The following is an 11,930-nucleotide window of genomic DNA, read 5'->3' as shown; positions in this document are numbered from 1 at the left end:
ACAAATGAAAAGAGAGATATAACACAAACTGAGGAAATTCAAAAACTCATCAGATCCTACCACAAAAACCTATACTCAGCAGAACTGGAAAATCTGGAGGGAATGAACAATTTCCTAGACAGATACCAAATATCAAAATTAAATCAGGATCAAATAGATCATCTAAAGAGTCCCATAACCCCTAAAGACTTAGAAGTGGTCATTGAAAGTCTTCTAACCAAAATAAGCACAGGACCAGATTGATTTTAGTGCAGAATTCTATCAAACCTTCAAAGAAAACCTAACACCAATACTCTTGAAACTATTCTACAAAATCAAAGCAGAAGGAATACTACCCAACTCATTCTATGAAGCCACAATTACTCTGATACCAAAACCACAAAAAGATCCAATAAAGAAAGAGAATTTCAGACCAATTTTCCTAATGAATAATGCAAAAATACTCAATAAAATTCTTGCCAACCAAATCCAAGAATACATCACAATGATCATTTGCCATGATCAAGTAGGCTTCATCCCAGGGATGCAGGCATGGTTCAATTTACGGAAATCCATCAATGCAATTAGACAACATAAGGAGGTCAAAGGGACACAAATTAGAAAGGAAGAATTCAAACTATCACTATTCGCAGATGATATGATAGTATACTTAAGTGACCCAAAAAATTCCACCACAGAACTTCTACAGCTGATAAACAAACATAAACAAACGCAAAGAAAAAAAACACATGGTCATTTCATTGGATGCTGAAATATCTTTTGATAAAATTCAGCATCCTTTCATGCTAAATAGTCTTGGACAGAACAGGAATTCAAGGCCCATACCTAAACATAGTAAAAGCAATATACAGCAAACTGGTAGCCAACATCAAAATAAATGGAGAACAACTTGAAGCAATCCCACTAAATTCAGGGACTAGACAAGTCTACCCCTCTCTCCATATCTTTTCAATATAGTACTTGAAGTTTTAGCTAGAGCAATTAGACAACATAAGGAGGTCAAAGGGATACAAATTGGAAAGGAAGAAGTCAAGCTATCACTTTTTGCCAATGATATGATAGTATACTTAAGTGACCCAAAAAATTCCACCACAGAACTCCTACAGCTGGTAAACAACGTCAGCAAAGTGGCTGGTTATAAAATCAACTCAAACAAATCAGTAGCCTTCCTATACTCAAAGGATAAGCAGGCTGAGAAAGAAATTAGAAAAATGACATCCTTCATAGTATCCACAAGCAATATAAAGTATCTTGGTGTGACTCTAACCAAACAAGTGAAAGATCTGTATGGCAAGAATTTCAGGTCTCTGAAGAATGAAATTGAAGAAGACCTCAGAAAAATGGAAAAATCTTCCATGCTCGTGGATTGGCAGGATTAATATAGTAAAAATGGCCATCTTGCCTAAAGCAATATACAGATTCAATGCAATCCCCATCAAACTCACAACTCAGTTCTTTATAGAGTTAGAAAGAGCAATTCTCATTTTCATCTGGAATAACAAAATACCCAGGATAGCTAAAACTATTCTCAACAGTAAAAGAACTTTTTTGGGGGCGATCAGTATCCCGGATCTCAAGCAGTACTACAGAGCAATAGTGTTATAAACTGCATGGTATTGGTACAGTGACAGGCAGGTAGATCAATGGAATAGAATTGAAGATCCAAAAATGAACCCACACACGTATGGTCACTTGATCTCCAACAAAGGAGCTAAAACCATCCAGTGGAAAAAAGATAGCCTTTTCAACAAACGGTGCTGGTTCAACTGGAGGTCAGCATGCAGAAGAATGTGAATTAATCCATTCTTATCTCCTTGTACTAAGCTCAACTCCAAGTGAATCAAGGACCTCTACATAAAAACAGACACACTGAAACTAATAGAAAAGAAAAGGGAAGACCCTTGAGGACCTAGGCATAGGGGAAAAGTTCCTGAACGGAGCACCAATAGCTTATGCTCTAAGATCAATAATTGACAAATGGGACCTCATAAAATTACAAATTTTGTATAAGACAAATGACACTGTCAAAAGGACAAAATGGCAACCAACAAATTGGGATAAGTTCTTCACCAACCCTACATCCGACAGAGGGTCAATATGCTATATATACAAAGAACTCAAGAGAACCAAATAACCCTATTAAAAATGGTGTACAGAGCTAAACAAAGAATTTTCACCTGAAGAATTTCGAACAGCTTAGAAGAACCTTAAGAAATGTTCAACATCATTAGTCATTATGGAAATGCAAATCAAAACAACCCTGAGATTTCACCTTACACCAGTCAGAATGGCTAAGATTAAAAACTCAGGAGACTGCAGGTGTTGGCAAGGATGTGGAGAAAGAGGAACACTCCACTGCTGGTAGGATTGCAATCTGGTACAACCACTATGGAAATCAGTCTTGTGGTTCCTCAGAAAACTGGGCATGACACTTCTGGAAGACCCTGTTTTACCACTCCTGGGCATATACCCAGAGGATTCCCTGGCATGCAATAAGGACACATTCTCCAGTATGTTCTTAGCAGCCTTATTTTTAATAACCAGAAGCTGGAATGAACCCAGATGTCACTCAATGGAGGAATGTATACAGAAAATGTGGTATATTTACACAATGGAATACTACTCAGCAATTAAAAACAATGAATTCATGAAATTTTTAGGCAAAAAGTTGGAACTGGAAAATATCATCCTATTGTAGGAGAACTTGGTACTGATGGTGCTATGCTGCCTTGGTTTTTGTTGGTAATGATCTTGCATTTGCCTTTATCTATCTCCTTATCTTTGGTGTTGGTCAGTCTTGCTGTCTTTAACTTCTCTGTCCTGAAGGCCTGTGTTTCTGTACTCTTGGGGATTCACTTTTTCTCAAATGCCCTGAAAACAGTTGGTTCTCCAGAAAGTATCAGGTGATGGAGTCTTCCCTGTGGCAGACTTGGCAAGGGTCAAATGCCCTGCTGATGCTGGTTCTCAAATGCCCTGCTTCTGCCAGTGCTTTAGAAAGTATCAGGAAGTAGGATCTTCCCCATGGCAGAAGTGGCATGGGACTACCACATCCAATGGAATGGGGAGGTAGTGGGGTAGAAGGGACATAAGGGGAGTGGTGATCAGGAGGTTGCTGGCTAGTGAATCCCAGAGTGGCTCTGGGCCTCTAGGTGTGGGGGTGGTCCTTACCAAATGCCCTTCTGCCAGTTCTCTAGAAAGTATCAGGAAATAGGATCCTCCCCATGGCAGGAAGTGGCATGGGTCCTCCACATCAGACCCAGGAATCCTTTTCTTATGAGCATTTCTCAGGATTAGGTTCTCTTCTCTTTCAGTTAACTGCCCTTAGATTTATAAATACTCATACTTTTCAAAGATTTGATAATTCATATTAATTTCCCTTCTCTTACTTTCATTAAATTTCACCCTTATAAAATTCCAGAAGAATTTGTAAGAGATTAGCTTTATTACTTTTAAAATACTATTGGAAATTAAAACTATGACGGCACCCATGCCACCACAGTACCGAGTATCAGGCATAGGCCTGGGGGATTAACAGAACACACATACACAGGTCATTCTGTAAGGAGGATGCCCCAGGGTTTACTGAGAGACCAGCAATATATACATACTAGAGGCCAGGGAAGGGAACAGGAAAAAACAATTATAGCCATAGGTCAGGCACCTGGGAAGTCCCTACCACACCGGGCGGGAAGGTGAGAATCAAGCTAATGCCTTGGGATGTTTTGCTCTCAAGAAACCTGTGCAAACAGCTCAGCTGGGGGAGTTGAGCCAAGCTTTCTGGTTCCCAGCAGCTCCCCCTTTTTTATTTTTTTAAGAATGAATAGCATCTTTCTTAGGACACCTTCCGTCCAACTCCCATTACCCCTCTCTGGGAATCCCTGCCAGTCCCAGAGCCCCTGTCTTAGGTTGGTGTGGACTAGAAAGGAGTTGCCCATCTATTCTCAATAGAGACTGAGCCAAATTTGAGCAGATGTATTATCCTGTGCCAAAGACATAAGCACTTGTTCAGTTACTGCTCTGGACTGGTTTTGTTGTTTGCACATATGGTTTAGCAGAAACAATCCCAATGTGGCAGCTCCACAAGCCCAAAACCCCAGTGTCATAGACCCAAATCTTTTTAAATCAGGGGTAGTGATAATGTCAAAGTCTCTCTTATAGTGATACAAGGTAACAGGGATTCTCCCTTCATTATTTAGAGGCATAGGCACAATTCCAGGAACTCTTTAACCACAGCAGCACCTTCATACTCTCAGTAGTTTGTCAATACACACAATCTGCTAGAAAAATTCAATTTCTTCTTGTCTTCTTCCTGTTCATTAGAGACTGTTCAAACTACAGAAAAGAATTGGGCTAAAACACAAGGTTTAGTATTCAAAGAAACATTGCAACAACAGTCATTCAAACAATGAAACAAAGACAGACACAAATTGACAAATTGGTGCACCAAAGACAATACATAGAGAGGAAAGAGCACTTGTAACCAGTACAAAGCATATCTCCATTGGGGTCCGTAGAGGAAACAGGACGTCTCCATGTTTCCCCTTGTCCCTAGGAGAGTTTTTAAATCCATTTTCCTTCTCTCTTCCTCTCTCATGTTTCTAAAATCTGTTTTTTGTTGTTTTTTGTCTTTTACTCTTTTTTATTCCCTATTTTTCTTGCCTAATGCAGTTCTAGACTGCGGACAATTTGCCTAATAAAATTCCCCATCCCAATTCTCTGTCATACCCTACCTGATCTCAGCATCCAGCCTACCCTGATTCAATCTAACTGGTATCCCTTTTGCACCCCTGCAACAACAACCTTCAAAAGATGACATAATGTTATAGCGCTAACATTAATGCTGTATGTTGCTTACCATGCAGGATACATAACTTTTTTCATTCCTGTGGATCTCCCCACGAGACAGCATACCTCACTTGGTCTCTCCATTTCTAAGCCCCAATTTCAGGCACCAATCTGTAGCTGCCATTTCACCTTTCTCGGGGTGCCTTATTTTCCCCAATGCGTTCCTCGCTCTTTGCCAGCTGGCCTTTCTTGGACAGATCCAAGATCAGGTGAGGTGCTCCTCTCTTTCCCGATCTTGGTAGGACCCCCATTTGACGGCACCCATGCCACCACAGTACCGAGTATTAGGCATAGGCCTGGGGGATTAACAGAAAACACAGACACAGGTCATTCTGTAAGGAGAATGCCCCACGCTTTACTGAGAGACCAGCAATATATACATACTAGAGGCCAGGGAAGGGAACAGGAAAAAACAATTATAGCCATAGGTCAGGTACCTGGGAATTCCCTACCACACCAGGCAGGAAGTCAGGAATCAAGCTAATGCTATGGGATGGGATGTTTTGCTATCAAGAAACCTGTGCAAACAGCTCAGCTGGGGGTATTGAGCCAAGCTCTCTGGTTCCCAACAAAACTAGAAATGGAAATTTTTTTGCTTTGATTAGTCACATTATGTACATTTATATGATTTTTTTTTTGCTTTTTCTTTTCTGGGTTTTTATTTGTCCTCAAATTCTAGTATATTTCTAAAATAATTTCATCTTGAATGAATTAAACTTTACATAATTATAAATAAACTTCAGGGACATTTTTCATATTGTGTTATAGAAATGCACATCTATTATTAAAACTATTGAATGGAATAGTTTAAAATTTCTCATAAAGTCAGAATCTGTCTGAAGGATACAATGTTCAGAACAAATATGCTTACATTAATGTGCCTGCTGTTTGAGCAGACCATAGAAATTGCATGTAGGCTTTGAAATCCAGCCAATCACTGTTCAAGCCTGGCAGGACTGTGCTTCAGCTAAGAAAACTCCCCTGCATTTATTCAACATTTTGGAGTCTTTGGACCATTATTGAATAAACATGTAAATGTAATATCTAAAGTAATGGAGGGGAAAAATTGTATTCAGAAAGCAAATGTTTCATGACAGTCACAATACTTTAAAAAAAAACTATTGAAAAACTTTATGTAGTATAATTTTGATGAAATTTTTGCCCCTCCCCCAATTCTTCCAAATTAGTCACAATACTTTTAACTTTTAAAAGCTACCCACATGTGCATGGTATAATCCCTTAATAAATGATTCATTCTTCCTAATTTCTCCACAGCCCAAGAGTTTATATATGTTCGCTAAAATATAAGCCTTATGTTTTCCTTTTATCAATGCAAACTAAACTCTTGTATGGGGGAAAATAGTCTTTAATTCTTTTTCTGTTGATGACAATCTTGATGTCCATAGCTATCCCTATGGTTACCTAATCCTTTCTCTTCCAACATTTATGCCATTGTGTATTGTATGTACCATTCTGTGTGACATGTATATGCTGCTGAATGAAGATTTTAGAATGGCATGTAGTCTTCCAGCAGAGAGTTTTTATCTATGATTATTTTCTGCTTGGCTATAGTTTTATGAAAGTATATTTCTCCTGTACCTTTCCTGATTTTCATATGGAATATCTTTTCCTTCTACCCATATTTTGAGAGTTATGATTTCTTGTAGGTTACATTTATTCCTAAGGAAGTTCCTATACATAACATCTATGAGTAAAACAATGGCGGATAGAAAACAGGATCCATTCAGATGCTGCCTGTAATGGGAGACAATCGTTCAGATGCTGTCTATAACAGGAGACAATTGTTCAGATGCTGTCTGTAATGGGTGACAGGGAAAAAAGTTTTAAGTCAAAATTAGCCTGAATAACAAAGAACAAATACTTCTCATCAGCATCATTGCTTTGGATTGGAATCCCAGGATATTTTCAGACAGTATCTGAATGCACATTTTTCTGCCTCAGGAAGTCAGTATTTTAAAGTACAGAGTTCTCTAACTTTCCAAAAATCTCCTTAACCAAGAAGTTTCAGAAACTTTAAGGTTATAAGTGTAACTCCTCCCTGAAGTGGAAACTTTAGGGTTCTTTGGAGAGTTGGTTTGGATGGTGTTTTGCTGGGCAAACACATGAAAGAGTGTTTTCCTGAAGGGAACACAGGTGAAAGACTAAGGCACAAGGGATGTTTCACTGTTACAGACACAGGAGAATGAATGATCTGCTAAAGCAAACATGTGAAAGAATACATGATGAAGGATTTTTGCTAACAACACAAATGTATTGGTTTGCCTTACATTGCACAGTTGAGATACATTTGTGAGGACTACATGGACTCAGGTTGATTGGATGCACATGCTGAAACAAGACACATCATGAAGCAAGACCCAAGCTGAGGCAAAGGCACGTGGAATACACAAGATGTTTGGAGGGTATAAATAGGACTCAGTCCAGTGATAGAGACAGAGCTTGGCTTGCTGGTTCAGCTAGCTGTGCAAAGCTTATGGGTATTGAGTCTTTGCTGATCCCTTCCCTGAGAAAGACACAGCTGAGAACTTCTGGTGTTCCTGTTAGTCCCTTCTGCTCAATCCAGCCAAGGGCGAGCCTTGGCCTTTGCTAGGTAGTGCCACTACTCTTGATTCGTGTTTGCTATCCCGACTCTACCGAACAGCACGTCTGGTGGATCCATGAAGTGTTTAGAGATGGACTGAGCTGCCACTGCCTGGTAACCTACGAACTAAACTGCCAATTTCCAGATAGCAACTCCATCTGGAGTTGCTCCAAAAAACCTTTCTAAACAGTTTCACCTTCCCCATATCCTTTCTTTTCCATTACTTCTGGTGGGTGGTGGGCTACAAGGGAGGTCAAAGTCTTTAAGACCCATCATTAAAAATAAGATTTGAAAAAATTAAAATTATTCCTCCCTTCCTCTCTCCTTTTCCTCTTTTCTTCTTTTTTTCTTATGTTTTAATTCATGTTTGTTCTCACTTTACACAATTCTAGCCATGTCATAGAATTGTATATTTCTCTATGGAACCCTGATCCTTTTGGATGGAACTTTTTTTCAGAAATCTAAATAATGCTACTGAGGTCTACTGCAATAGTAAGCTAAACACATGTCTACAATTTGTTTCTATAGAGGTAAAATAGGATAGAAAAATAGGTTACTAGATATTGATTTACTGATTTATTTAGTGATTTACTTAAAACATTGCTTATGTTATTTATTGCCAAGTATGTGCTCACTTTGCTACCTGGAACAGAAAGACCTGGAGAAATAGCTAAAACACAATAAGTTGTTCTATTAGCAATATGCACACAAAACCTTATAACTGTCGCAATACCCACCCTGTTGACTGTGTAAAGGTTGTTTTACAAAAGAAAATTTACAGGCTACTTGCCATAATTGCTTCTTAGAAAGCCAGCACATTTTCTTGCTTGTCCTACATTGTAGTTTTATGCTCTATAGACAGGAAAGAGGTTTTTCAGGAGCTATACTAGTCCATGAGTAGATTGATCTCTCTCTCTCTCTCTCTCTCTCTCTCTCTCTCTCTCTCTCTCTCTCTCAATTTTAACTTTTATTCTTCATATTACATTCTAACTGAAGGTTCCCCTACCTCAAATCTGCTGCATTCTCTGCATCCTTTTCCTTAAATCTACTCCTCCTCTATTGCCATTCAAAAAATAAAACTAAAAAACAAAACAAAACTCCTAGGGATATCAATCAAACATAACAAATTACAATAAGGCTAGACATAATCCCTAATAATCTAATATCAAGGTTGGATGAAGCAGCCCAGCAGGAGGAAAAGGATCCCAAGTACAGGCAAAAGAGTCAGGGATACTCCCAACTCCTTATTCTAGGGGTCCCACCAGAACTTAACCAGAGCATATATTCATAGGACTTAGCTAGGATCCATCCATACAGATTCTGTGTTCATAACTTCAATTTCTGTGAGCCCTTTTAGTTGATTCTTTTGTTTGCCCCATCAGTGTTTGAGTGCTTTTGAAAGAGATTCCTGCAAAAACATTGCCAAGTGAATCATTCTATATGCTTTCTGTTGTTCAGTTGTCATCTTCCATTCTAGCAGTTAAAAATAGTTTACTCAGCCATTAAATTCTAACATACATGTATACTAGTGTTATGATTATTCACCTACACCCTTGTGGAAAGGACCAACCATTAATCAAAGAGCAGTGCTCATGTTAATTTTGAATCTTCTAGACTCTAGTCATTTACAAAGTGATTTATTTAAGAACATTTCTCCCTCCCTCTCTCTTAAATTAGTTTGTTTCATTTATCTATATTATAGCTATATGGCCTTGTCATGATTTACATTCCATCGCAGCATGCTCCGTTACTCTAAATGATTTCTTTGTTTGTTTGTTTGCTTACTTACTTATTGGTATTTCAAGACAGTGTCTCTCTGTGTAGCTTTGGTGTCATAAAATTCACTCTGTAGACCAGGTGAGCCTTGAACTCAAACACTATTTCCATTCAGAGTTTTGTAGCTTCTTATAACTATACATTATCGCATCACATGGCTTAGTTTTGCTCTCCTAAAATGTGCACTGTTTTTTAGCTCTTCCAACCTTCCTGTCCTTTCTAAGTCATGACCACTGGCCATTTTACTATCATTGTAATGTTACCTTATACAAAATATATTATTTGCATAATATAACATATAGTCACACATTTAGAATATTTAATATATACAGACTTAAGAATCACCTATTCCTTTTGCTGCTTGAAGATTATTTCTTTTTAATTGGTGAATAAAAATCCTTTGCTTATAGATCTAATATGATTAAGAATACTGTTAGTTTTGGACCTTTCGAGTTTTGATAATTCTGGATAAAGCTTTTAGAAACATTCCTGTGAAGACCATGAACCGCTGCTTTAAAATTCTTTTCATTAACATTTAAAAGGATGACTACCTGATTATAATCTGCAGGTATGTTTAGCTTTATGAGAAACTTCCAAATTGTCTGCCAAGGTAACATCATTTTATGTCTGCACTAGCAATGAATGAGCACTTTTGCCAGAATTCAAATCAGCTTTCATGAGTAGGATTCTCTTTAAAGTACTCAGTTGCACCTCGTTTGTTTTCCTTTATTGATTAATTGTTTTTATATCTTTTATTACACAACTTGCAAACAAAACTATCACACACCAAAATGTACCAGAACAAAGTCTACACATTGGATTGGGGTTTTTAGATCATTATATAATTACATAACTTCTTCCTTTCCGCCCTTCAAACATCTCTTTGTTCTCTTTTAAATTCATGTCCAACTTTTTCATCAATTGTTGTTATGTGCATATATTTGCATGAATATACATACATGTTTCTAAATATAACTTCTAAATGTATCCTACTCACCCTTGATAAAGTTAGTCTTTTGTGTGTTTTCTGGTGTGACCACTTGATATTGGATAACTAATTGGTGAACTCTTTCCTGGGGAAGATTATTCACTCTCAGTATTTCTTATTTGCCTGCAGTTTTTCATGTAGGGTTAAGAAGTGATGGCCTGGTCCCATCTACATCTGCATGTTTGTTGGTATTGTTGTTTTCCAGTTTCTGTTTAGGCAGTCACATTTATAAGACTCTGACATAGCTTCTGACATTATAGGAGAGAATTGTCTCTCCTAGAGACACTCCCTGATCCTGACTCTTAGAGGCTTTCTACCCCTCTTCTATATAATAAAGGCTCCTGAACCTTTATTTTGTGGATTATCTATTGGGACTAAGCTCTACAACTCTGCATTTTGTCTGTCTGTTGTTGTTGTTTTGTAATAGGCTCCATTTGTTGCAAACAGAGGTTTACTTGATATAAGGTAAGGGCAAGAACACTTATCTATGGATGTATGGATAAATGTTCATAATCTAATTAGGGATTATGTTGGTTTTAGTAAATAGTTGTAGGTTCTCATCCAAGATCCATGACATTGGATTTATACTTTCCCTATTGAATACATTTTATGCACTTGTCCATCATCAAGACATACAAACAAATTCTATGAATGATGTGTACTTTGAATAACATTTTAGTGTACAAACTCGGTATACAGTAATAAGAAAGAACCCTTTTAAATACACAAAATCCAAACTTGAAAAAGAAATTAAGAAAAATCTTCCATTTCAAAGAGCAGGAAAAAAATGTACCTAGGAATAAACCTAACAAAAAGAAGTGAGTGACTCCACACCAAAACCTTAAGGTATTGCCAAAAAGAACATTGAAGAAGGTACTATGTGATAAAAATTTCCATGCTTTTAGATCGGCAGAATTGACATTATGGAAAGAGTTCTATTACCAAAGTTAACCCACCAAATAAATGTAATCAGCATCAAGTCAACATTTGGTTCAACCCAACCTTTAAGGGCTCTCTTCACAAGGCAGGAAAAAAGTTCATAAAAAAGTTCCATAAATGGAAACACAAAAGCCCACAAACATCCAAATCAGTCTCAAGCAGAAAAGAATATTACTGAACGTAGCACAAAACCTAACTTCAAACTATACAGCAGAGCCCTAGTGCCAAATACAGCAATGTGAAGACTTCCACCCCATAAACTAGAGGAGAGGACCCAGAAACAAATCCACACTTAGCATTTAACAGAATGCACAAAGCATATACACTCTAAAGCAATGGTTTTCAACCTTTCCTCATGCTGCTCCCTTTTAATACAGTTTCTCAAGTTGTAGTGACCCACAACCATAGAGTTATTTGATTGCTACTTCATAGCTGTAATTTTCTAATATTGTGAATCATAATGTAAGTATCTGATATGTAGGATATTCGAGATGTAACCTGGCAAAGGCTTGCTGAGTCCTAAGTTAGTCATGACTCACAGGTTGAGAACCCACTGCTGTAAAAGAAGGTGGAAGACCAGAGTGTATTTTCATGCTGGCTAAGAACTGAGTTCTGTAGCATTTCTCTCTTCTGTAATTGAGACAATGGGAAGGTATTATTTTCTCTAGATGGCTGTCTTATTCTCAAGTTCTTTGACCATCCTTTATATGCTCACATTCTTGTGTTTATCCTTCCCTTTTTTTTTAAGTCAGTGTTTGCCTTTCACTCACCCAGCTCTTT

This window comes from Apodemus sylvaticus, chromosome 7 (assembly GCF_947179515.1).
Source record: "Apodemus sylvaticus chromosome 7, mApoSyl1.1, whole genome shotgun sequence".
NCBI classification, from domain to species: domain Eukaryota; kingdom Metazoa; phylum Chordata; class Mammalia; order Rodentia; family Muridae; genus Apodemus; species Apodemus sylvaticus.
Note: the sequence above shows the minus strand (reverse complement) of the source record.